This window comes from Primulina tabacum, chromosome 10 (assembly GCF_025594145.1).
Source record: "Primulina tabacum isolate GXHZ01 chromosome 10, ASM2559414v2, whole genome shotgun sequence".
Lineage (NCBI taxonomy): Eukaryota > Viridiplantae > Streptophyta > Magnoliopsida > Lamiales > Gesneriaceae > Primulina > Primulina tabacum.
In genome coordinates this window covers 28,760,172-28,782,167 of record NC_134559.1, presented here as the reverse complement: position 1 = coordinate 28,782,167, position 21,996 = coordinate 28,760,172, and the positions used below count along the sequence as shown (strand labels likewise).

Here is a 21,996-nt window from a genome sequence, read left to right as displayed (position 1 = left end):
TAAGTTGAAGAAAATAGCGAATGTAAAGCTATTATTATGCCTGGGATAAGATAAAATGGAACCGGAATCGAATTTGGACTTCCTAAGCGGATTTCTCGAGGAAACGGAAGCTTAACAAAAGCAAAAACTCGCAAATTAGAGGGTTTTAGAGAAAAAATTCGGCTAAAATCTCGGCAGCTCATTGCGGAGTAATGAGTCTCGTTCGTTTTCCCGTTTACAATCAAATTAGGCTACAATTTTGTCCAAATCCGGCAGTGCCCGAGCTACGTTGATTTCACATGTCTTACCTGGTCCCGATCGAGATTCAGATGATTTGAGCTGAAAATCGTCTGTCAACAAGTAATCAAAAATAGAAAAACACGAAAAGGGGTGCAACACGAGGACTTCCCAGGGGGTCACCCATCCTATTACTGCTCTCGCCCAAGCACGCTTAGCTTCGGAGTTCTGATGGGATCCGGTGCATTAGTGCTTGTATGATCGCACCCGACATTGAGTGGGATGTTTATTCTTATATCCCTCGAGTACGTGTGGAGCGGGCGGCGATGGACAACACGCGGCACTGCTCTCTCCCAATCAGAACCATGAAGTTAAGCGTTCTGGCGCGATGGCAGAGCTAGGATGGGTGACCTCCCTGTGAAGTCCCCATCTCGCGACCGTTTACGTAAATTATAGCTAAAACAGTCGAAATAATTGTTTTTAATGAGTTAACCGTCTCCGGAGTAATCTGCGTCATACCCTTTCGCACAGAACCGGCTCACGACAACAAAAATCTCTAAATGTTTCAGAAAATAGAAAAAAAAATAAGAAGAAGAAAATAGCGAATGTAAAGCTATTATTATGCCTGAGATACGATAAAATGGAACCGGAATTGAATTTCGAACTTCCTAAGCGGATTTCTCGAGAAAACGGAAGTTTAACAGAAGCGGAAAATCGGAAATTAGAGGGTTTTAGAGAAGGAATTCGGCTGAAATCTCGCAGGCTTATTGCGGAGTAATGAGTCTCGTTCGTTTGCCCGTTTACAATGAAATTAGGCTACAATTTTGTTCAAATCCGGCAATGCCCGAGCTACGTTGATTTCACATGTCTTATCTGGTCCCGATCGAGATTCAAATGATTTGAGCCGAAAATCGTCTGTCAACAAGTAATCAAAAATAGAAAAACACGAAAAGGGGTGCAACACGAGGACTTCCTAGAGGGTCACCAATCCAAGTACTGCTCTCGCCCAAGCACGCTTAACTTCGGAGTTCTGATGGGATCCGGTGCATAAGTGCTTGTATGATCGCACCCGACATGAGTTGGTTGTTTATTCTTATATCTTTCGAGTACGTGCGGAGCGGGCGGCGATGGACAAAATGCGGCACTACTCTCGCCCAATCAGAACCATGAAGTTAAGCATTCTGGCGTGATGGCAGAGCTAGGATGGGTGACCTCCCTGTGAAGTCCTCGTGTCGCGACCGTTTACGTAAATTATAGTTAAAACAGTCGAAATAATTATTTTTAATGAGTTAACCGTCTCCGGAGTAATCTGCGTCATACCCTTTCGCACAGAACCGGTTCACGACAAAAAAAATCGCTATATGTTCTCAGAAAATAGAAAAAAAAATAAAAAGAAGAAAATAGCGAATGTAAATCTATTATTACGCCTGGGATACGATAAAATGGAACCAAAATCGAATTTCGGACTTCCTAAATGGATTTCGCGAGGAAACGGAAGTTTTACAGAAGCGGAAAATCGCAAATTAGAGGGTCTTAGAGAAGGAATTCGGCTAAAATCTCGCCAGCACATTGCAGAGTAATGAGTCTCGTTCGTTTGCACGTTTACAATCAAATTAGGCTACAATTTTGTCCAAATCCGGCAGTGCCCGAGCTACGTCGATTTCACATGTCTTATCTGATCCCGATCGAGATTCAGATGATTTGAACCGAAAATCGTCTGTCAACAAGTAATCAAAAATAGAAAAACACGAAAAGAGGTGCAATACGAGGACTTCCCAGGGGGTCACTCATCCTAGTACTGCTCTCGCCGAAGCATGCTTAACTTCGGAGTTCTTATGGAATCCGGTGCATTAGTGCTGATATGATCGCACCCGACATTTAGTGGGATGTTTATTCTTATATCCCTCGAGTACGTGTGGAGCGGGCGGCGATAGACAACACGCGGCACTCGTCTCGCCCAATGAGAACCATGAAGTTAAGCTTTCTGGCGCGATGGCAGAGTTAGGATGGGTGAAATCCATGGGAAGTCCTCGTGTCGCGACCGTTTACGTAAATTATGGCTAAAACAGTCGAAATAATTGTTTTTAATGAGTTAACCCTCTCCGGAGTAATCTGCGTCATGTTCTTCCGCACAGAACCGGCTCACGACAACAAAAATCGCTAAATGTTCCATGAAAATAGAAAAAAAAATAAGAATAAGAAAATAGGGAATGTAAAGCTATTATCATGTCTGGGATACAATAAAATGAAACCGGAAGAAAATTTCGGACTTCCTAAGCGGATTTGTCGAGGAAATGGAAGCTTAAAAGAATCGGAATATCGCAAATTAGAGGGTCTTAGAGAAGGAATTCGGCTAAAATCTCGCCAGCTCATTGCGAAGTAATGACTCTCGTTCGTTTGCCCGTTTACAATCAAATTAGGCTATAATTTTGTTCAAATACGGCAGTGCCCGAGCTACGTTGATTTCACGTCTTATCTGGTCCCGGTCGAGATTCAGAGGATTTGAGCCGAAAATCGTCTGTCAACAAGTAATCAAAAATAGAAAAACACGAAAAGGGGTGCAACACGAGGACTTCCCAGGGGGTCACTCATCCTAGTACTGCTCTCGCACAAGCACGCTTAACTTCGGAGTTCTGATGGGATCCGGTGCATTATTGCTGGTATGATCGCACCCGACATTGAGTGGGATGTTTATTCTTATATCCCTTGAGTACGTGTGGAGCAGGCGGCGATGGACAATACGCGGCACTGCTCTCGCCCAATCAAAACCATGAAGTTAAGCGTTCTGGCGCGATGGCAGAGCGAGGATGGGTTACCTCCCTAGGAAATTCTCGTGTCGCGACCGTTTACGTAAATTATGGATAGAAAAGTCGAAATAATTTTTTTTAATGAGTTAACCGTCTCCGGAGTAATCTACGTAATATCCTTCCGCACAGAACCGGCTCATGACAACAAAAATCGCTAAATGATCCCTGAAAATAGGAAAAAAAATAAGAAGAAGAATATAGCGAATGTAAAGCTTTTATTATGCCTAGGATACGATAAAATGGAACCAAAATCGAATTTCGGACTTCCTAAATGGATTTCTCGAGGAAACGGAAGCTTAACAGAAGCGGAAAATCGCAAATTAGAGGGTCCTAGAGAAGGAATTCGGCTAAAACCTCGCCAGCTCATTGCGGAGTAACGAGTCTCGTTCGTTTGCCCGTTGACAATCAAATTAGCCTACAAATTTTTCCAAATCCGGTAGTGCCCGAGCTACGTTGATTACACATGTCTTCTATGGTAATGATCGAGAGTCAGATGATTTGAGCTGAAAATCGTCTGTCAACAAGTAATCAAAAATAGAAAAACACGAAAAGAGGTGCAACACGAGGACTTCCCAGGGGGTCACTCGTCCTAGTACTGCTCTCGCCCAAGCACGCTTAACTTCGGAGTTCTGATGGGATCCGGTGCATTAGTGCTGGTATGATCGCACCCAACATTGAGTGGGATGTTTATTCTTATATCCCTTGAGTACGTGTGGAGCGGGCGGCGATGGACAATACGCGGCACTGCTCTGGCCCAATCAAAACCATGAAATTTAAACGTTCTGGCGCGATGGGAGAGCGAGGATGGGTTACCTCCCTGGGAAGTCCTCGCGTCGCGACCGTTTTCGTAAATTATGGATAAAACAGTCGAAATAATTGTTTTTAATGAGTTAACCGTCTCCGGAGTAATCTACGTAATACCCTTCCGCACAGAAACGGCTCACGACAACAAAAATCGCTAAATATTCCCAGAAAATATAAAAAAATTAAAAGAATAAAATAGCGAATGTAAAGCTATTATTATGCATGAGATACGATAAAATGGAACCGGAATCGAATTTCGGACTTCATAAGCGGATTTCTCGAGGAAACGGAAGCTTAACAGAAGCGGAAAATCGCAAATTAGAGGGTCTTAGAGAAGGAATTCGGCTAAAATCTCGCCAGCTCATTGCGGAGTAATGAGTCTCGTTCGTTTGCCCGTTTACAATGAAATTAGGCTACAATTTTGTCCAAATCCGGCAATCCTCGAGCTACGTTGATTTCACATGTCTTATCTGGTCCCGATCGAGATTCAGATGATTTGAGCCGAAAATCGTCTGTCAACAAGTAATCAAAAATAGAAAAACACGAAAAGGGTGCAACACGAGGACTTCCCAGGGGGTCACCCATCTTAGTACTGCTCTCGCCCAAGCACGCTCAACTTCGGAGTTCTGATGGGATCCGGTGCATAAGTGCTGGAATGATTGCACCCGACATGAGTGGGATGTTTGTTCTTATATCTTTTGAGTACGTGTGGAGCGGGCGGCGATGGACAAAATGCGGCACTACTCTCGCCCAATCAGAACCATGAAGTTAAGCGTTCTGGCGCGATGGCAGAGCTAGGATGGGTGACCTCCCTGTGAAGTCCCCGTGTCGCGATCGTTTACATAAATTATAGCTAAAACAGTCGAAATAATTATTTTTAATGAGTTAACCATCTCCGGAGTAATCTGCGTCATACCCTTTCGCACAGAACAGGCTCACGACAAAAAAAATCGCTAAATGTTCTCAGAAAAAAGAAAAAACAAAAGAAGAAAATAGCGAATGTAAATCTATTATTATGCCTGGGATACGATAAAATGGAACCAAAATCGAATTTCGGACTTTCTAAACGGATTTCTCGAGGAAACGAAAGCTCAACAGAAGCGGAAAATCGCAAATTAGAGGGTCTTAGAGAAGGAATTCGGCTAAAATCTCGCGAGCACATTGCGGAGTAATGAGTCTCGTTCGTTTGCCCGTTTACAATCAAATTAGGCTACAATTTTGTCCAAATCCGGCAGTGCCCGAGCTACGTTGATTTCACATGTCTTATTTGATCCCGATCGAGATTCAGATGATTTGAGCCGAAAATCGTCTGTCAACAAGTAATCAAAAATAGAAAAACACGAAAAGGGGTGCAACACGAGGACTTCCCAGGGGGTCACTCATCCTAGTACTACTCTCGCCGAAGCATGCTTAACTTCGTAGTTCTGATGGGATCCGGTGCATTAGTGCTGGTATGATCGCACCCGACATTGACTGGGATGTTTATACTTATATCCCTCGAGTACGTGTGGAGCGGGCGGCGATGGACAACACGCGGCACTGCTCTCGCCCAATCAGAACCATGAATTTAAGCTTTCTGGCGCGATGGCAGAGTTAGGATGGGTGAAATCCATGGGAAGTCCTCGTGTCGCGACCGTTTACGTAAATTATGGTTAAAACAGTCAAAATAAATGTTTTTAATGAGTTAACCGTCTCCGTAGTAATCTCCGTCATACCCTTCCGCACAGAACCGGTTCACGACAACAAAAATCGCTAAATGTTCCCCGAAAATAGAAAAAAAATAAGAATAAGAAAATAGGGAATGTAAAGCTATTATTATGCCTGGGATATGATAAAATGGAACCAAAATCGAATTTCGGACTTCCTAAACGGATTTCTCGAGGAAACGAAAGCTCAACAGAAGCGGAAAATCGCAAATTAGAGGGTCTTAGAGAAAAAATTCGGCTAAAATCTCGCCAGCTCATTGCGGAGTAATGAGTCTCGTTCGTTTGCCCGTTTACAATCAAATTAGGCTACAATTTTGTCCAAATCCGGCAGTGCCCGAGCTACGTTGATTTCACGTCTTATCTGGTCCCGATCGGGATTCAGATGATTTGAGCCGAAAATTGTTTGTCATCAAGTAATCAAAAATAGAAAAATACGAAAAGGGGTGCAACACGAGGACTTCCCAGAGGTCTCCCATCCTAGTACTGCTCTCGCCCAATCATGCTTAACTTCGGAGTTCTGATGGGATCCGGTGCATTAGTGCTGGTATGATCGCACCCGACATTGAGTGGGATGTTTATTCTTATATCCCTCGAGTACGTGTGGAGTGGGCGGCGATGGAAAACACGTGGCACTGATCTCGCCGAATCAGAACCATGAAGTTAAGCTTTCTGGCGCGATGGAAGAGCTAGGATGGGTGACATCCCTGGGAAGTCCTCATGTCGCGACCGTTTACGTAAATTATGGCTAAAACAGTCGAAATAATTGTTTTTAATGAGTTAACCGTCTCCGGAGTAATCTTTGTCATACCCTTCCGTACAGAATCGGCTCACGACAACAAAAATCGCTAAATGTTCCATGAAAATAGAAAAAAAAATAAGAATAAGAAAATAGGGAATGTAAAGCTATTATTATGCCTGGGATACGATAAAATGAAACCGGAAGCGAATTTCGGACTTCCTAAGCGGATTTCTCGAGTAATCGGAAGCTTAACAGAATCGGAAAATCGCAAATTAGAGGGTCTTAGAGAAGGAATTCGGATAAAATCTCGCCAGCTCATTGCGAAGTAATGAGTCTCGTTCGTTTGCCCGTTTACAATCAAATTAGGCTACAATTTTGTCCAAATCCGGCAGTGCCTGAGCTACGTTGATTTCACGTCTTATCTGGTCCCGATCGGGATTCAGATGATTTGAGCCAAAAATTGTCTGTCAACAAGTAATCAAAAATAGAAAAATACGAAAAGGGGTGCAACACGATGACTTCCCAGAGGGTCTCCCATCCTAGTACTGCTCTCGTCCAAGCATGCTTAACTTCGGATTTCTGATGGGATCCGGTGCATTAGTGCTGGTATGATCGCACCCGACATTGAGTGGGATGTTTATTCTTATATCCGTCGAGTACGTGTGGAGCGGGCGGCGATGGAAAACACGTGGCACTGCTCTCGCCCAATCAGAACCATGAAGTTAAGCGTTTTGGCGCGATGGTAGAGCTAGGATGGGTGACCTCCCTGGGAAGTCCTCGTGTCGCGACCGTTTACGTAAATTATGGAGAAAACAGTCGAAATAATTTTTTTTCATGAGTTAACCGTCTCCGGAGTAATCTGCGTCATACCCTTCCGCACAGAACAAGCTCACGACAACAAAAATCGCTAAATGTTCCTAGAAAATAGAAAAAAAATAAGAAGAAGAAAATAGCGAATGTAAAGCTATTATTATGCCTGAGATACGATAAAATAAAACCGGAATCGAATTTCGGACTTCATAAGCTGATTTCTCGAGGAAAGCGAAGCGGAAAATCGCAAATTGGAGGGTTTTAGAGAAGGAATTCGGCTAAAATCTCACCAGCTCGTTGCGGAGAAATGAGTCTCGTTCGTTTGCCCGTTTACAATCAAATTAGCCTACAATTTTGTCCAAATCCGGCAGTGCCCGAGCTACGTTGATTTCACATGTCTTCTCTGGTCCTGATCGAGATTCAGATGATTTGAGCCGAAAATCGTCTGTCAATAAGTAATCAAAAATAGAAAAACACGAAAAGGGGTGCAACACGAGGACTTCCCAAAGAGACACCCATCTTGGTACTGCTCTCGCCCAAGCACGCTTAACTTCGGAGTTATGATGGGATACGGTGTATTAGTGCTGGTATGATTGCACCCGACATTGAGTGGTATGTTTATTCTTATATCCCTCGAGTACGTGTGGAGAGCGCGGCGATAGACAACACGCGGCACTGCTCTCGCCCAATCAGAACAATGAAGTTAAGCGTTCTGGCGCGATGGCAGAGCTAGAATGGGTAACCTCCCTGGGAAGTCCTCGTGTCGCGACCGTTTACGTAAATTATGGCTAAAACAGTCGAAATAATTGTTTTTAATGAGTTAACCGTCTCCGGAGTAATCTGCGTCATGCCCTTCCGCATTGAACCGGCTCACGACAACAAAAATCGCTAAAAGTTCCCAGAAAATAGAAAAAAAAATAAGAATATGAAAATAGTGAATGTATAGCTATTATTATGCCTGGGATACGTTAAAATAAAACCGAAATCGAATTTCGGACTTCCTAAGCGGATTTCTCGAGGAACCGGAAGCTTAACAGAAGCGGAAAATCGCAAATTAGAGGGTCTTAGAGAAGGAATTCGGCTAAAATCTCGTCAGCTCTTTGCGGAGTAATGAGTCTCGTTCGTTTGCCCGTTTACAATCAAATTAGGCTACAATTTTGTCCAAATCCGGCAGTGCCCGAGCTACGTTGATTTCACGTCTTATCTGGTCCCGATCGGGATTCAGATGATTTGAGCCGAAAATTGTCTGTCAACAAGTAATCAAAAATAGAAAAATACGAAAAGGGGTGCAACACGAGGACTTCCCAGAGGGTCTCCCATCCTAGTACTGCTCTCGCCCAAGCATGCTTAACTTCGGAGTTCTGATGGGATCCGGTGCATTAGTGCTGGTATGATCGCACCCGACATTGAGTGGGATGTTTATTCTTATATCCCTCGAGTACGTGTGGAGTGGGCGGCGATGGACAACACGTGGCACTGCTCTCGCCGAATCAGAACCATGAAGTTAAGCTTTCTGGCGCGATGGAAGAGTTAGGATGGGTGACATCCCTGGGAAGTTCTCGTGTCGCGATCGTTTACGTAAATTATGGCTAAAACAGTTGAAATAATTGTTTTTAATGAGTTAACCGTCTCCGGAGTAATCTCTGCCATACCCTTCCGCACAGAACCGGCTCACGACAACAAAAATCTCTAAATGTTCCATGAAAATAGAAAAAAAATAAGAATAAGAAAATAGGGAATAGAAAGCTATTATTATGCCTGGGATACGATAAAATGAAACCGGAAGCGAATTTCGGACTTCCTAAGCGGATTTCTCAAGTAATCGGAATATTAACAGAATCGGAAAATCGCAAATTAGAGGGTCTTAGAGAAGGAATTCGGCTAAAATCTCGCCAGCTCATTGTGAAGTAATGAGTCTCGTTCGTTTGCCCGTTTACAATCAAATTAGGCTACAATTTTGTCCAAATCCGGCAGTGCCCGAGCTACATTGATTTCACGTCTTATCTGGTCCCGATCGGGATTCAGATGATTTAAGCTGAAAATTGTCTGTCAACAAGTAATCAAAAATAAAAAAATACGAAAATGGGTGCAACACGAGGACTTCCCAAAGGGTCTCCCATCCTAGTATTGCTCTCGCCCAAGCATGCTTAACTTCGGAGTTCTGATGGGATCCGGTGCATTAGTGCTGGTATGATCGGACCCGACATTGAGTGGGATGTTTATTCTTATATCCTTCGAGTACGTGTGGAGCGGGCGGCGATAGACAACACGTGGCACTGCTCTCGCCGAATCAGAACCATGAAGTTAAGCTTTCTGGCGCGATGGAAGAGCTAGGATGGGTGACATCCCTGGGAAGTCCTTGTGTCGCGACCGTTTACGTTAATTATGGCTAAAACAGTCGAAATAATTGTTTTTAATGAGTTAACCGTCTCCGGAGTAATCTGCGTCATACCCTTCAGCACAGAACCGGCTCACGACAACAAAAATTGCTAAATGTTCAATGAAAATAGAAAAAAAAATAAGAATAAGAAAATAGGGAATGTAAAGCTATTATTATGCCTGGGATACGATAAAATGAAACCGGAACCGAATTTCGGACTTCCTAAGTGGATTTCTCGAGGAATCGGAAGCTTAACAGAATCAGAAAATCGCAAATTAGAGGATCTTAGAGAAGGAATTCGGCTAAAATCTCGTCAGCTCATTGCAAAGTAATGAGTCTCGTTCGTTTGCCCGTTTACAATCAAATTAGGCTACAATTTTGTCGAAATACGGCAGTGCACGAGCTACATTGATTTCACGTCTTATCTGGTCCCGGTCGAGATTCAGAGGATTTGAGCAGAAAATCGTTTGTCAACAAGTAATCAAAAATAGAAAAACACGAAAAGGGATGCAACACAAGGACTTCCCAGGGGGTCACCCATCCTAGTACTGCTCTCGCCCAAGCACACTTAATTTCGGAGTTTTGATGGGATCCGGTGCATAAGTGCTGGTATGATCGCACCCGACATTGAGTTTGATGTTTATTTTTATATCCCTCGAGCGCATGTGGAGCGGGCGGCAATGGACAACACGCCGCACTCCTCTCGCCCAATCAGAACCATTAAGTTAAGCGTTCTGGCGCGATGGAAGAGCTAAGAAGGGTGACCTCCCTGGGAACTCCTCGTGTCGCGACCGTTTACGTAAATTATGGCTAAAACAGTCAAAATAATTGTTTTTAATGAGTTAACCGTCTCCGGAGTAATCTGCGTCCTACCCTTCCGCACAGCACCGGCTCACGACAACAAAAATCGCTAAATGTTACCAGAAAATTGAAAAATATAAGAAAAAGAAAATAGCGAATGTAAAGCTATTATTATGTCTGGGATACGATAAAATGGAACAGGAATCAAATTTCGGACTTCCTAAGCAGATTTCTCGAGGAAACGGAAGCTTAACAGAACCGAAAAATCGCAAATTAGAGGGTCTTAGAGAATGAATTCGGCTAAGACCGTTTACAATAAAATTAGGCTACGATTTTGTCCAAATCCGACAGTGCCCGAGTTACGTTGATTTCACATGTCTTATTTGGTCTCGATCAAGATTTAGATGATTTGAGCCCAAATCATCTTTCAACAAGTAATCAAAATAGAAAAACACGAAAAGGGATGCAACACGAGGACATCCCAGGGGGTCACCCATCCTAGTACTGCTCTCGCCCAAGCAAGCTTAACTTCGGAGTTCTGATGGGATCCAATGCATTAGTGCTGGTATTATCGCACCCGACATTGAGTGGGATGTTTATTCTTATATCCCTCGAGTACGTGTGGAGCGGGCGACGATGGACAACACGCGGCACTGCTCTCGCCCAATCAGAACCATGAAATTAAGCGTTCTGGCGCGATGGCAGAGCTAGGATGGGTGACGTCCCTGGGAAGCCCTCGTGTCGCGACTTTTTACGTAAATTATGGCTAAAACAGTCGAAATAATTGTTTTTAATGAGTTAACCGTCTCCGGAGTAATCTGCATCATACCCTTTCGCACAGCACCGGCTCACGACAACAAAAATCGCTAAATGTTCCCAGAAAAAAAAAATTAGAAGAAGTAATAGGGAATGTAAAGCTATTATTATGCCTGAGATACGATAAAATGGAACTGGAATCGAATTTCAGACTTTCTAAGTGGATTTCTCGAGGAAACGGAAGCTTAACAGAAGCGAAAAATCGCAAATTAGAGGGTCTTAGAGAAGGAATTCGGCTAAAATCTCACCAGCTCATTGCGGAGTAATGAGTCTCGTTCGTTTGCCCGTTTACAATCAAATTAGCCTACAATTTTGTCCAAATCCGGCAGTGCCTGAGCTGCGTTGATTTCACATGTCTTATCTGGTCCCGATCGAGATTCAAATGATTTGAGCCGAAAATTGTCTGTCAACAAGTAATCAAAAATATAAAAACACGAAAAGAGATGCAACACGAGGACTTCCCAGGGGGTCACATATCCTAGTACTGCTCTCGCCCAAGCACGCTTAACTTCGGAGTTCTGATGGGATCCGGTGCATTAGTGCTGGTATGATCGCACCTGACATTGAGTTTTATGTTTATTCTTATATCCCTCGAGTACGTGTGGAGCGGGTGGCAATGGACAACACGCGGCACTGCTCTCGCCCAATCAGAACCATGAAGTTAAGCGTTCTGGCGCGATAGCAAACCTAGGATGGGTGACCTCCCTTAGAAGTCCTCGTGTCTCGACCTTTTACGTAAATTATGGCTAAAACAATCGAAATAATTGTTTTTAATGAGTTAACCGTCTCCGGAGTAATCTGCGTCATATCCTTCCGCACAGCACCGGCTCACGACAACAAAAATCGCTAAATGTTCCCAGAAAATAGAAAAAAATAATAAGAACAAAATAGCGAATGTAAAGCTATTATTATGCTTGGGATACGATAAAATAGAACTGGAATCTAATTTCGGACTTCCTAAGAGGATTTCTCGAAGAAACAGAAGCTTAACAGAAGCGGAAAATCGCAAACTAGAGGGTCTTAGAGAAGGAATTCGTCTAAAATCTCGCCAGCTCATTGCGGAGTAATGAGTCTCGTTCGTTTGCCCGTTTACAATCAAATTAGGCTACAATTTTGTCCAATTCCGGCAGTGCCCGAGCTACGTTGATTTCACATGTCTTATCTAGTCTTTATCGAGAGTCAGATGATTTGAGCCGAAAATCGTCTGTCAACAAGTAATCAAAAATTGAAAAACACGAAAAGGGGTGCAACACGATGATTTCCCAGGGGGTCACCCATCGTAGTACTGCTCTCGCACAAGCACGCTTAACATCGGAGTTCTTATGGGATCCGGTGCATTAGTGCTGGTATTATCGCACCTGACATTTAGTTTTATGTTTATTCTTATATCCTTCGAGTACGTGTGGAGCGGGCGGCGATGGACAACACGCGTCACTGCTCTCGCCCAATCAGAACCATGAGGTTAATCGTTCTGGCGCGATGGCAGATCTAGGATGGGTGACCTCCCTGTGAAGTCCTCGTGTCGCGACCGTTTACGTAAATTATGGAAAAAACAGTTAAAATAATTGTTTTTAATGAGTTAACTGTCTCAGGAGTAATCTGCGTCATACCCTTCCGCACAGAACCGGCTCACGACAACAAAAATCGCTAAATGTTCCCAGAAAATAGAAAAAAAAATAAGAATAAGAAAATAGCGAATGTAAAGCTATTATTATGACTTGGATACGATAAAATGGAACCGGAATCGAATTTCGTACTTATTAAGCTGATTTTTCGAGGAAACGGAAGCTTAACAGAAGCGGAAAATTGCAAATTAGAGGGTCTTAGAAAAGGAATTCGCCTAAAATCTCGCAAGCTCATTGCGTATTAATGAGTATCGTTCGTTTGCCCGTTTACAATCAAATTAGGCTAAAACACGCGGCACTGGTCTTGCCCAATCAAAACCATAAAGTTAAGCGTTCTGGCGCAATGGCAGAGCTAGGATGGGTGACCTCCCTGGGAAGTTCTCGTTTCGCGACCGTTTACGTAAATTATGGCTAAAATAGTTGAAATAATTGTTTTTAATGAGTTAACCGTCTCCGTAGTAATATGCGTCATACCCTTCCGCACAGCACCGGCTCGAGACAACAAAAATCGCTAAATGTTCACAGAAAATAAAAAAAATAAGATGAAGAAAATAGCGAATGTAAAGCTATTATTTGGCCTGGGTTACGATAAAATGGAACCGGAATCGAATTTCGGACTTCCTAAGCGGATTTCTCAAGAAAACGAAAGCTTAACAGAAGCGGAAAATCGCAAATTAGAGGGTCTTAGAGAAGGAATTCGGCTAAAACCTCGCCAGCTCATTGCGGAGTAATGTGTCTCGTTCGTTTGCCCGTTTACAATCAAATTAGCCTACAAATTTTTCCAAATCCGGTAGTGCCCGAGCTACGTTGATTTCACATGTCTTCTGTGGTACTGATCGAGAGTCAGATGATTTAAGCCGAAAATCGTCTGTCAACAAGTAATCAAAAATAGAAAAACACGAAAAGGGTGCAACATGAGGACTTCCCTGGGGGTCACCCATCCAAGTACTGCTCTCGCCCAAACACACTTAAATTTGGAGTTCTGATGGGATCCGGTGTATTAGTGGTGTTATGATCGCACCCGACATTGAGTGGGATGTTTATTCTTATATCCCTCGAGTACGTGTGGAGCGGGCGGCGATGGACAACACGCGGCACTACTCTCGCCCAATCAGAACAATGAAGTTAAGCGTTCTGGCGCGATGGCAAAGCTAGGATGGGTGACCTCCCTGGAAAGTCCTCGTGTCGCGATCGTTTACGTAAATTATGGCTAATACATTCGAAATAATTGTTTTTAATGGGTTAACCGTCTCCGGAGTAATCTACGTCATACTCTTCCGCACAGAACCGGCTCACGACAACAAAAATCGCAAAATGTTCCCAGAAAAGTGAAAAAAAATAAGAAGAAGAAAATAGCGAATGTAAAGCTATTATTATGCCTGGATATGATAAAATGAAACCGGAATCGAATTTCGGACTTACTAAGCGGATTTTTCGAGGAAACGGAAGATTAACAGAAGCGGAAAATCGCAAATTAGATGGTCTTAGGGAAGGAATTCGGCTAAAATCTCGCCATCTCATTGCGGATTAATCAGTCTCGTTCGTTTGCCCGTTTACAATCAAATTAGGCTATAATTTTGTCCAAATCCGGCAGTGCCCGAGCTACGTTGATTTCACATTTCTTCTCTGGTCCCGATCGTGATTCAGATGATTTGAGCCGAAAATCGTCTGTCAACAAATAATCAAAAATAGAAAATCACGAAAAGGGGTGCAACACGAGGACTTCCCAGGGGGTCACCATCCTAGTACTGCTGTCGCCCAAGCACGCTTAACTTCGGAGTTCTGATGGGATCATGTGCATTAGTGCTGGTATGATCGCACCCGACATTGAGTGGGATGTTTATTCTTATATCCCTCGAGTACGTGTGGAGCGGGCGGCGATGGACAACACGCGGCACTGCTCTCGCCCAATCAAAACCATGAAGTTAATTGTTATGGCGCGATGGTGGAGCTAGGATGGGTGACCTCCCTGAGATGTCCTCGTGTCGCGACCGTTTACGTAAATTATGGATAAAACAGTCGAAATAATTGTTTTTAATGAGTTAACCGTGTCCGGAGAAATCTGCGTCATACCCTTTCGCATAGAACCGGCTCACGACAACAAAAATCTCTAAATGTTCCCAGAAAATAGAAAAAAAAATAAGAAGAAGAAAATAGCGAATGTAAAGCTATTATTATATCGGGGATATGATAAAAAGGAACCAGAATCGAATTTCGGACTTCCTAAGCGGATTTCTCGAGGAAACGGAAGCTTAACAGAATTGGAAAATCGCAAATTAGAGGGCGTTAGAGAAGGAATTCGGCTAAAATCTCGCCAGCTCATTGCGGAGTAATGAGTCTCGTTCGTTTGCCCGTTTACAATTAAATTAGCCTAGAATTTTGTCCAAATCCGGCAGTGCCTGAGCTACGTAGATTTCACATGTCTTCTCTGGTCCTGATCGAGATTCGGATGATTTGAGCCGAAAATCGTTTGTCAACAAGTAATCAAAAATAGAAAAACACGAAAAGGGGTGCAACATAAGGACTTCCCAGGGGGTCACCCATCGTAGTATTGCTCTCGACCAAGCACGCTTAACTTCAGAGTTCTGATGGGATCCGGTGTATTAGTTCTCGTATGATCGCACCGACATTGAGTGGGATGTTTATTCTTATATCCCTCGAATACGTTTGGAGCGGGCGGCGATGGATAACACGCGGCACTGTTCTCGCCCATTCAGAACAATTAAGTTAAGCGTTCTGGCGCGATGGCAGAGCTAGGATGGGTGACCTCCCTGGAAAGCCCTCGTGTCGCGACCATTTACGTAAATTATGGCTAAAACAGTTGAAATAATTTTTTTTAATGAGTTAACCGTCTCCGGAGTAATCAGCGTCGTACCCTTCCGCACATAACCGGCTCACGACAACAAAAATCGCTAAATGTTCCCAGAAAATAAAAAAAAATAAGTATAAGAAAATAACGAATGTAATGCTATTATTATGCCTGGGATACGATAAAATAAAACCGGAATCGAATTTTAGACTTCGTAAGCGGATTTCTCGAGGAAACGGAAGCTTAACAGAAGCGAAAAATCGCAAATTAGAGGGTCTTAGAGAAGGAATTCGGCTAAAATCTCGCCAGCTCATTGCAAAGTAACGAGTCTCGTTCGTTTGCCCGTTTACAATCAAATTAGCCTACAATTTTGTCCAAATACGGCAGTGCCCGAGCTACGTTGATTTCACGTATTATCTTGTCCCGGTCGAGATTCAGATTATTTGAGCCGAAAATCGTCTGTCAATAAGTAATCAAAAATAGAAAAACACGAAAAGGGGTGCAAACGAGGACTTCCCAAGGGGTCACCCATCCAAGTACTGCTCTCGTCTAAACACGCTTAACTTCGAAGTTCTTATGGGATCCGCTGTATTAGTGCTGGTATGATCGCACCCGATATTGAGTGGGATGTTTATTCTTATATCCCTCGACAACGTGTAGAGCGGGCGGCGATGGACAACACGCGGCACTGGTCTCGCCCAATCAGAACAATTAAGTTAAGCGTTCTGGCGCGATGGCAGAGCTAGGATGGGTGACCTCCTTGGAAAGCCATCGTGTTGCGACCATTTTCGTAAATTATGGCTAAAAAAGTCGAAATAATTGTTTTTAATGAGTTAACCGTCTATGGAGTAATCTGCGTCATACCCTTCCGCACAGAACCGGCTCACGACAACAAAAATCGCTAAATGTTCCAAGAAAATAGAAAAAAATAAGAATAAGAAAATAGCGAATGTAATGCTATTATTATGCCTGGGATACGATAAAATGAAACCGGAATCGAATTTTAGACTTCGTATGCGGATTTCTCGAGGAAACGGAAGCTTAACAGAAGCGGAAAATCGCAAATTAGAGGGTCTTAGAGATAGAATTCGGCTAAAATCTCGCCAGCTCATTGCCAAGTAATGAGTCTCGTTCGTTTGCCCGTTTACAATCAAATTAGCCTACAATTTTGTCCAAATACGGCAGTGCCCGAGCTACGTTGATTTCAGGTCTTATCTGGTCCTGGTCGAGATTTAAATGATTTGATCCGAAAAACGTCTGTCAACAAGTAATCAAAAATAGAAAAACACGAAAAGGGGGTGAAAACGAGGACTTCCCAGGGGGTCACCCCCATCCAAGTACTGCTCTCGCCCAAGCACGCTTAACTTCGGAGTTCTGATAGGATCCGGTGTATTAGTGCTGGTATGATCGCACCCAACATTGAGTGGGATGTTTATTCTTATATCCCTCGAATACGTGTGGAGCGGGCGGCGATTGACAACACGCGGCACTGCTCTCGCCCAATCAGAACAATGAAGTTAAGCGTTCTGGCGTGATGGCAGAGCTAGGATGGGTGACATCCCTGGAAAGTCCTCGTGTCGCGACCGTTTCCGTAAATTATGGCAAAAAAGTCGAAATAATTGTTTTTAATGAGTTAAGCGTCTCCGGAGTAATCTGCATCATACCCTTCCGCATCGAACCGGCTCACGACAACAAAAATCGCTAAATGTTCCCAGAAAAGTGAAAAAAATAAGAATAAAAAAATAGCGAATGTAAAGCTATTATTATGCTTGGATACGATAAAATGAAACCGGAATCGAATTTCGGACTCACTAAGCGGATTTTTCGAGGAAACGGAAGATTAACAGAAGCGTAAAATCGCAAATTAGATGATTTTAGGGAAGTAATTCGGCTAAAATCTCGCCATCTCATTGCGGATTAATTAGTCTCGTTCGTTTGCCCGTTTACAATCAAATTAGGCTATAATTTTGTCAAAATCCGGCAGTGCCGGAGCTATGTTGATTTCACGTCTTATCTGGTTCCGATCGAGATTCAGATGATTTGAGCCGAAAATCGTCTGTCAACAAGTAATCAAAAATTGAAAAACACGGAAAGAGGTGCAACACGAGGACTTCCCAGGGGGTCACCCATCCTAGTACTGCGCTTTCGCCCAAGCACGCTTAACTTCGGAGTTCTGATGGGATCCGGTGCATTAGTGCTGGTATGATCGCACCCGACATTGAGTGGGATGTTTATTCTTATATCCCTCGAGTACGTGTGGAGCGGGCGGCGATGGACAACACGCGGCACTGCTCTCGCCCAATCAGAACCATGAAGTTAAGCGTTCTTGCACGATGGCAGAGCTAGGATGGGTGACCTCCCTGGGAAGTCCTCGTGTCGCGACCTTTTACGTAAATTATGGCTAAAACAGTTGAAATAATTGTTTTTAATGAGTTAACAGTGTTCGGAGTAATCTGCGTCATACCCTTCCGCACAGCACCTGTTGGAACTTTTCAAGTTCGCAATCTTGATTTTGATGTTAACAAAACTTGTTATTGTGTTTCTAACATATTTACTCAAGTGTGAAGTTGCAAACACAAGAAGCAAGCTGAAACTGAATTTTGCACAAACTGAATTTCTGGCGAGCTTTGGTATTTTAATGATATCTCTCAACTGGATTATCCAAATGACAATCCGCCAACTGGACTGATTAGAAAACTCACTTTGGAACAAATCGTATTCCGCGTCAGTTGGGCAAATCGGATGTTATGATGGTCTAACTGATCGCTCAATTACCGAAATGATCACACGAAAACAACAATCAGTTGAGTTTGAGCAGCTGTGGTATTTTGGTCATATTTTTCAGCTCGGTTATTGAAATGAAGCGATTCAGTATGCGTTGTAAAGATAAGACGATGATCTACAAATCATCTTCAGAAGTCAAAGTCGGAATCAAAGCTTAAGATGCTGATAAATGACGATGAAGTAACTGGTTCTGCACAAACTAAAATCAGCTAGGCTGATTTCAGCACACCAGCTGAAACTGAACCAACTGAACTAACTGCTGACTAGCTGACCAACCAACTGAACTGAACCAGCTGCTGACCAACTGAAACTGAACCAGACCAGCTGAAGACCAGTTGAACCAGACCAGCTGAACTGAACCAGCTGAAACTGAACCAGACCAGCTGAACTGAACCAGCTAAAACTGAACCAGACCAGCTGAAGACCAGTTGAACCAGACCAGCTGAACCAGTTGAACTGATTGACCAGTTGAGTTGACCAATTGACCAGAGTTGACCAGTCGAGAAAATGTCCAGCAAGACGAATTTGACCGTTGCTATTCCAGAAACAGTACAGAAACTTTCCAACGGTCATATTCTTGTGTCAAACGTATATATCAGTGTTGGAGCCTATAAATACAACATATTGAAGATCAAACAACAGCTTTTGAAGGGGATTCAAAGCATGGGCAGTTAGCATGAAAAAATCAGCTAGTTGAGAGCACAAGCCCTTGTGTGAGGATACATTTGAGATGTACACTGTAAATGATAAATTCCTCACACACAATCACTCACACATATACAAGAGAGTTGAACTTCAAAGATTAGTTGAGTGAGTCTTGCACAAAGACAATAAACTTGTGTATGTAGTCTTTGCATATGAGACATTAAAGAATATGCTGATTGTGAGGTGCTGCCTACAATTTTGAGTGCTAGGAGTTCTAGTTGGGTGCTGCCCTTCCGGAATGGGTTTGTACAAGTAGTTGTATAAATCAAAGTCTTCTAGTGGATCCTTCCCAAGAGGAAGAAGGAATGACGTAGGAGTGTTTGAAATCTCCTAATATACATAAACAAATTCGTTTCTATTTGTTTATTGCATTTGCTTATCATTTTCACTGTTTTTAAAGATGCATTGTTGAAGCATTTTATGTGTTCTTCAAATATCAAAATATTGTATACCAAGTGTTTGATAAAATACTTCAACTGAATATTTTTACTCATTCAACTTGCATATATTTTAAATGGTTTACAAAATATTTAATCGGTTTCTACGAAGGATTATTTCGAGTATCTTCCGCTTGGTTTTTAACCAAACTCTATTTAATTCATCGGTGTTCAATATTTCAAGAACCGAGCTATTGTAGCTCAATGATTATCCCCCCTAATCGATCCTATCAGCACCGGTTCACGACAACAAAAATCGCTAAATGTTCCCAGAAAATAGAAAAAAATAAGAACAAGAAAATAGCGAATGTAAAGCTATTTTTATGCCTGTGATACGATAAAATTGAACAAGAATCGAATTTCGGACTCCCTAAGCGGATTTAAAGAGGAAACATAAGCTTAACAGAAGCGAAAAATCGCAAATTAGAGGGTCTTGGAGAAGGAATTCGGCTAAGACCGTTTACAATCAAATTAGGCTATAATTTTGTCCAAATCCGGCAGTACCTGAGTTACGTTGATTTCACATGTCATATTTTGACCCGATCGAGATTTAGAAGATTTGAGCCGAAAATCGTCTTTCAACAAGTAATCAAAAATAGAAAAACACGAAAAGGGTGCAACACGAGGACTTCTCAGGGGGTCACCCATCCTAATACTGCTCTCGCCCAAGCAAGCTTAACTCCGGAGTTCTGATGGGATCCGGTGCATTAGTGCTGGTATGATCGCACCCGACATTGAGTGGGATGTTTATTCTTATATCCCTCCAGTACGTGTGGAGCGGGCGACGATGGACAACACGCGGCTTTGCTCTCGCCCAATCAAAACCATGAAGTTAATCGTTATGGCGCGATGGCGGAGCTAGGATGGGTGACCTCCCTGGGAAGTCCACCTGTCGCGACAGTTTACGTAAATTATGGATAAAACAGTCGAAATAATTGTTTTTAATGAGTTAACCGTCTCTGGAGTAATCTGCGTCATACCCTTCCGCAAAGAACCGGCTCACGACAACAAAAATCGCTAAATGTTCCCAAAAAATAGAAAAAAAATAAGAATAAGAAAATAGCGAATGTGAAGCTATTATTATGCCTGGGATACGATAAAATGGAACCGGAATTGAATTTCAGACTTCCTAAGCGGATTTCTCGAGGCAATGGAAGCTTAACAGAAGCGGAAATTCGCAAATTAGATGGTCTTAGAGAAGGAATTCGAATAAAATCTCGCCAGCTCATTGTGGATTAATGAGTCTCGTTCGTTTGCATGTTTACAATCAAATTAGGCTACAATTTTGTCCAAATCCGGCAGTGCCCGAGCTACGTTGATTTCACGTCTTATCTTGTCTCGATTGAGATTCAAATGATTTGAGCCAAAAATCGTCTGTCAACAAGTAATTAAAAATAGAAAAACACGAAAAGGGTTGCAACACGAGGACTTCCCAAGGGGTCACCCATCCTCGTACTGCTCTCGCCCATGCACGCTTAACTTCGGAGTTCTGATGGGATCCGGTGTCTTAGTGCTGGTATGATTGCACCCGACATTGAGTGGGATGTTTATTCTTATATCCCTCGAGTATGTGTGGAGCGGGCGGCGATGGACAACACGCGGCACTGCTCTCGCCCGAGCTAGGATGGGTGACTTCCCTGAGAAGTCTTCGTGTCGCGACTTTTTATGTAAATTATGGCTAAAACAGTCGAAATAATTGTTTTTAATGAGTTAACCGTCTCCGGAGTAATCTGCGTCTTACCCTTCCGCACAGCACCGGCTCACGACAACAAAAATCTCTAAATGTTCCCAGAAAATAGAAAAAAATAGCGAATGTAAAGCTATTATTATGCCTGGAATACGATAAAATGGAACTGGAATCGAATTTCGGACTTCTAAACCGGATTTCTCGAGGAAACAGAAGCTTAACAGAAGCGAAAAAATGGCAAATTAGAGGGTCTTAGAGAAGGAATTCGGCTAAAATCTCGCCAGCTCATTGTGGAGTAATGAGTCTCGTTCGTTTGCCCGTTTATAATCAAATTAGCCTACAATTTTGTCCAAATCCGGCAGTGCCCGAGCTATGTTGATTTCACACGTCTTCTCTGGTCCTAATCGAGAGTCAGATGAGTTGAGCCGAAAATCGTCTGTCAACAAGTAATCAAAAATAGAAAAACACGAAAAGGGGTGCCACACGAGGACTTCTCCCAGGGGGTCACCCATCCAAGTACTGCTCTCGTCTAAACACGCTTAACTTCGAAGTTCTTATGGGATCCGCTGTATTAGTGCAAGTATGATCGCACCCGACATTGAGTGGGATGTTTATTCTTATATCCCTCGACTACGTGTGGAGCGGGCGGCGATGGACAACACGCGGCACTGCTCTCGCCCAATCAGAACAATATAATTAAGCGTTCTGGCGCGATGGCAGAGCTAGGATGGGTGACTCCCTGGAAAGTCCTCGTTTCTCGACCGTTTACGTAAATTATGGCTAAAACAGTAGAATTAATTGTTTTTAATGAGTTAACCGTCTCCGGAGTAATCTGCGTCATACCCTTCCACACAGAACCGGCTCACGACA

General features: G+C 43.1%; 21 non-coding genes and 4 pseudogenes across 21 annotated transcripts; all 25 read right to left on the bottom strand.

The window, feature by feature from the left end:
* Positions 1-366: 366 nt before the first annotated feature.
* On the bottom strand, positions 367-485 carry LOC142514861 (5S ribosomal RNA). The gene has a single exon (XR_012810737.1). It is a non-coding gene; the product is annotated as a 5S ribosomal RNA (ribosomal RNA).
* A 683-nt stretch (positions 486-1,168) lies between these two features.
* On the bottom strand, positions 1,169-1,287 carry LOC142517460 (5S ribosomal RNA). Its single transcript, XR_012813205.1, has one exon. It is a non-coding gene; the product is annotated as a 5S ribosomal RNA (ribosomal RNA).
* A 683-nt stretch (positions 1,288-1,970) lies between these two features.
* LOC142509532 (5S ribosomal RNA) lies at positions 1,971-2,089 on the bottom strand. Its single transcript, XR_012807701.1, has one exon. It is a non-coding gene; the product is annotated as a 5S ribosomal RNA (ribosomal RNA).
* Positions 2,090-2,771: 682 nt separating this feature from the next.
* LOC142516273 (5S ribosomal RNA) lies at positions 2,772-2,890 on the bottom strand. Its single transcript, XR_012812076.1, has one exon. It is a non-coding gene; the product is annotated as a 5S ribosomal RNA (ribosomal RNA).
* A 684-nt stretch (positions 2,891-3,574) lies between these two features.
* On the bottom strand, positions 3,575-3,693 carry LOC142514229 (5S ribosomal RNA). The gene has a single exon (XR_012810133.1). It is a non-coding gene; the product is annotated as a 5S ribosomal RNA (ribosomal RNA).
* A 682-nt stretch (positions 3,694-4,375) lies between these two features.
* LOC142514325 (5S ribosomal RNA) lies at positions 4,376-4,494 on the bottom strand. The gene has a single exon (XR_012810223.1). It is a non-coding gene; the product is annotated as a 5S ribosomal RNA (ribosomal RNA).
* A 679-nt stretch (positions 4,495-5,173) lies between these two features.
* Positions 5,174-5,292, bottom strand: LOC142507290 (5S ribosomal RNA). Its single transcript, XR_012805550.1, has one exon. It is a non-coding gene; the product is annotated as a 5S ribosomal RNA (ribosomal RNA).
* Positions 5,293-5,973: 681 nt separating this feature from the next.
* Positions 5,974-6,091, bottom strand: LOC142516875 (5S ribosomal RNA). Its single transcript, XR_012812646.1, has one exon. It is a non-coding gene; the product is annotated as a 5S ribosomal RNA (ribosomal RNA).
* A 682-nt stretch (positions 6,092-6,773) lies between these two features.
* LOC142506494 (5S ribosomal RNA) lies at positions 6,774-6,892 on the bottom strand. Its single transcript, XR_012804783.1, has one exon. It is a non-coding gene; the product is annotated as a 5S ribosomal RNA (ribosomal RNA).
* Positions 6,893-7,564: 672 nt separating this feature from the next.
* On the bottom strand, positions 7,565-7,683 carry LOC142509133 (5S ribosomal RNA). Its single transcript, XR_012807320.1, has one exon. It is a non-coding gene; the product is annotated as a 5S ribosomal RNA (ribosomal RNA).
* Positions 7,684-8,365: 682 nt separating this feature from the next.
* On the bottom strand, positions 8,366-8,484 carry LOC142512501 (5S ribosomal RNA). Its single transcript, XR_012808848.1, has one exon. It is a non-coding gene; the product is annotated as a 5S ribosomal RNA (ribosomal RNA).
* Positions 8,485-9,165: 681 nt separating this feature from the next.
* Positions 9,166-9,284, bottom strand: LOC142517481 (5S ribosomal RNA). The gene has a single exon (XR_012813226.1). It is a non-coding gene; the product is annotated as a 5S ribosomal RNA (ribosomal RNA).
* Positions 9,285-9,966: 682 nt separating this feature from the next.
* On the bottom strand, positions 9,967-10,085 carry LOC142516524 (5S ribosomal RNA). Its single transcript, XR_012812314.1, has one exon. It is a non-coding gene; the product is annotated as a 5S ribosomal RNA (ribosomal RNA).
* A 638-nt stretch (positions 10,086-10,723) lies between these two features.
* LOC142507108 (5S ribosomal RNA) lies at positions 10,724-10,842 on the bottom strand. The gene has a single exon (XR_012805372.1). It is a non-coding gene; the product is annotated as a 5S ribosomal RNA (ribosomal RNA).
* Positions 10,843-11,519: 677 nt separating this feature from the next.
* On the bottom strand, positions 11,520-11,638 carry LOC142514968 (5S ribosomal RNA). Its single transcript, XR_012810837.1, has one exon. It is a non-coding gene; the product is annotated as a 5S ribosomal RNA (ribosomal RNA).
* A 682-nt stretch (positions 11,639-12,320) lies between these two features.
* LOC142508631 (5S ribosomal RNA) lies at positions 12,321-12,439 on the bottom strand. Its single transcript, XR_012806838.1, has one exon. It is a non-coding gene; the product is annotated as a 5S ribosomal RNA (ribosomal RNA).
* A 1,169-nt stretch (positions 12,440-13,608) lies between these two features.
* Positions 13,609-13,727, bottom strand: LOC142511257 (5S ribosomal RNA; annotated as a pseudogene).
* Positions 13,728-14,409: 682 nt separating this feature from the next.
* On the bottom strand, positions 14,410-14,527 carry LOC142508829 (5S ribosomal RNA). Its single transcript, XR_012807031.1, has one exon. It is a non-coding gene; the product is annotated as a 5S ribosomal RNA (ribosomal RNA).
* A 684-nt stretch (positions 14,528-15,211) lies between these two features.
* LOC142511552 (5S ribosomal RNA) lies at positions 15,212-15,330 on the bottom strand (annotated as a pseudogene).
* Positions 15,331-16,009: 679 nt separating this feature from the next.
* LOC142511071 (5S ribosomal RNA) lies at positions 16,010-16,127 on the bottom strand (annotated as a pseudogene).
* A 679-nt stretch (positions 16,128-16,806) lies between these two features.
* On the bottom strand, positions 16,807-16,928 carry LOC142509170 (5S ribosomal RNA). Its single transcript, XR_012807356.1, has one exon. It is a non-coding gene; the product is annotated as a 5S ribosomal RNA (ribosomal RNA).
* Positions 16,929-17,606: 678 nt separating this feature from the next.
* LOC142515282 (5S ribosomal RNA) lies at positions 17,607-17,727 on the bottom strand. Its single transcript, XR_012811136.1, has one exon. It is a non-coding gene; the product is annotated as a 5S ribosomal RNA (ribosomal RNA).
* Positions 17,728-20,050: 2,323 nt separating this feature from the next.
* On the bottom strand, positions 20,051-20,169 carry LOC142515011 (5S ribosomal RNA). The gene has a single exon (XR_012810878.1). It is a non-coding gene; the product is annotated as a 5S ribosomal RNA (ribosomal RNA).
* Positions 20,170-20,850: 681 nt separating this feature from the next.
* LOC142514717 (5S ribosomal RNA) lies at positions 20,851-20,969 on the bottom strand. Its single transcript, XR_012810598.1, has one exon. It is a non-coding gene; the product is annotated as a 5S ribosomal RNA (ribosomal RNA).
* Positions 20,970-21,599: 630 nt separating this feature from the next.
* LOC142510956 (5S ribosomal RNA) lies at positions 21,600-21,720 on the bottom strand (annotated as a pseudogene).
* Positions 21,721-21,996: the final 276 nt, after the last annotated feature.